Consider the following 2,780-nt stretch of genomic DNA (forward strand, 5'->3'; position numbering starts at 1 on the left):
TTTCTTCTCATCTAATGCGTTCAGTATCGTCCACCAATAGCGCACAGCCAGACCCCATTTATTGAGAAATTGGAAATAACTTGATTGGATTCCGTATGCTCGCTTACTTTTAAACACAAACGGTAATAGTAAACGGTCGAGAGGCAGAGAAGCAAGCACACATCATCCACACACACGGTCTGGCCGTCTAGTGCTGCTTCAAGACCAGCCGACCCTCCCCACTCCTCCTCCCCGGTACGATAGTGGGGTGGAGTGACAGATCGCTGTGATTAGCAAGTAGCCTTGTGTCGCTACGCTTACTGGGACCTGTAGTTCCTCTCGTGAGAGCGGTAGGACCCATGCACATAAGAAACAAGAGACTGCGTGTGTGACGTGCTGAAAGATTTATTGTACGCTAAAAAAAAAACACAAAGAATAATGTATGATGCATGGTCAGTGGAGAATGCGTGAAAATAGCACAATGATCTCAGTAGCCTAACCCAGAAAGCTTCATGCGTGTGTGTGTGTCTGTGTGTGTGAGTGTGTTTCTCTGAGAATAGATCTGGTGTGGTTTGGGGCCCATATTATGAAAACAGAGACATAACTATGTTATGACAGACGCCCATCTGTTAAAACACAGACTTGCCATCATGGAGTTTAAGGAGATTATTGTCACTTAGTGTGTGTGTGTGCGCCTGTGTGTGTGTGTGTGTGTGTGTGATAGAAAGATTAGATTTGTATCCAGTCACATCACAAGTTTGCCACATCACCAGAACGCCAGCACTCTCTCTCTCTCTCTCTCTCTCTCTCTCTCTAATAACTGAATTACATACATAACCATCACTACAGCATGCCAGTAAAATTTGTTTACTTAAACTCATCTCAGCTTTCCCAGAAACCATGTGCATCAACAAGCCTTTCATTTGGAAACTCTCTTTTATCCAGAGTCCATTTACAAAGAACATTGTCTCAGCACGTCAACGCCCCTTAACGCACCAAGCAATTGTTATATGGATCACTATACTGCTATGTTTCTACAAGGATCAGATCTCACCATGTGTCAAAGTTCTCATTGTAAGTTTGAAAATAAAGCTCAATGAATCTTTATTCTATTATCGACTATAATCTTTATCAATAAATCTTTCACCGGGCCTCCCATCATCATTCTGAATATCAAATCTAACCAACAACCAGGAATAAAAACCTCTCAGACAATGACTCAGTATTTTTAGCCTCTGGTGGCTTTGTGAAGGTGGGTTCAAGGGTTTTCCCAACTAAATTGAACAAACAATGGGCCTGTTCCCTGTTCCCTGATCCTGATCCTCGCCGCTCCACGAGTCTGAGAGCGGGAATTCATTCATTCATATATCCTCCGCATATATTTTAACGCGGCCTACAGACGGCGAGGGGGAGACACACAGCGGGCAGGATAGCCTGCATCTGTGTCCTTCGGAGGGGAGGATAGCCTGCGTCTGTGTCCTTCCGAGGGGAGGATAGCCTGCGTCTGTGTCCTTCCGAGGGGAGGATAGCCTGCGTCTGTGTCCTTCCGAGGGGAGGATAGCCTGCGTCTGTGTCCTTCCGAGGGGAGGATAGCTTGCGTCTGTGTCCTTCCGAGGGGAGGATAGCCTGCATCTGTGTCCTTCTGAGGGGAGGATAGCCTGCATCTGTGTCCTTCTGAGGGGAGGATAGCCTACATCTGTGTCCTTCTGAGGGCAGGGATTCTCCCGGGAGAATTCTTCCGCATTGTTCCCGGACTCGTCCTCCCAAAGACTCATTTATGCCACACAATGCGAGGGCTGCTCCCAGCCACCAGGTCTGTCATCGGTCTCCCCAGCACAAAGACACAGAAGCAGGGTCCGGCTCGGAGCACAGGGGTCGAGAGGAAACTCTCTCTGGGTCTATATATAGCGCCGGTGACCTGGTGTCAAACCATCAAAGTGGCTCAGAATCCGAGGAAAAGAGATGACTGCTGGTTCAGAAACACACACACACACACACAAACATACATACACACACACACACACACACACACACACACACAGAGGAAAAGAGATGACTGCTGGGTCAGACACAGAAAAACAAGCCTCCTTGAAAAAGGGCGGGAGCGGGTGAGAACAACACCCTAGAGCTACAAGCGACCACAAACACACACACACACACGAGCATGCATACAAACACACACACACACACACACACACACACACACACACACATGCACACTACATTACACACAAACACACACAAACACACAAGCATGCACAGTACATAACACAAAACACAAACACAAACACACACTCACACTACATTACACACACACACACACACACACACACACACACACACACACACACACACACTCTACATTACACACACACACACACACACACACACGCACACTACATTACACACACACACACACACACACCAGGCACGCACAGTACATTACACACAAACACAACCAGTAAAAGTGTGAATCTGCACCAATGTCCAAATGAGCAGGCACAGCATAATCCACTCTCCTCTGAGAACATGCAAGGTTGTGGAATTACCGCGTCAGCAGTGCCAAACACACACACACACACACACACACACACACACACACACACACACACACACACACACACACACACACACACTCGCGCACATCAGCAGTGCCAAACAGAAAATTAAGAGAGAACGTCTGCAGGGTTATGCAGCTTGCACACTAGACACTTTAGCACGCTTACACACTAGCGACTAAACACTAAAACACGCTAACACACTAAACACTAAAACACGCTTACACACTAAACACTATAGCA

The 2,780-nt window shown here is 47.1% G+C and overlaps 1 protein-coding gene across 1 annotated transcript in view; it reads right to left on the bottom strand.

Moving 5' to 3' along the window:
- The window catches only part of pag1 (phosphoprotein membrane anchor with glycosphingolipid microdomains 1), a 56,931-nt gene extending 56,926 nt beyond the window's left edge, over positions 1-5 (bottom strand). Inside the window, exon 1 of the mRNA XM_080859737.1 lies at positions 1-5. This exon is cut by the window's left edge and continues 47 nt beyond it. The gene's annotated coding sequence lies outside the window, so the exon portion shown is untranslated.
- Between the last annotated feature and the right edge of the window lie 2,775 nt (positions 6-2,780).

The sequence above is a fragment of the Sprattus sprattus genome (assembly GCF_963457725.1).
Source record: "Sprattus sprattus genome assembly, chromosome: 20".
Lineage (NCBI taxonomy): Eukaryota > Metazoa > Chordata > Actinopteri > Clupeiformes > Clupeidae > Sprattus > Sprattus sprattus.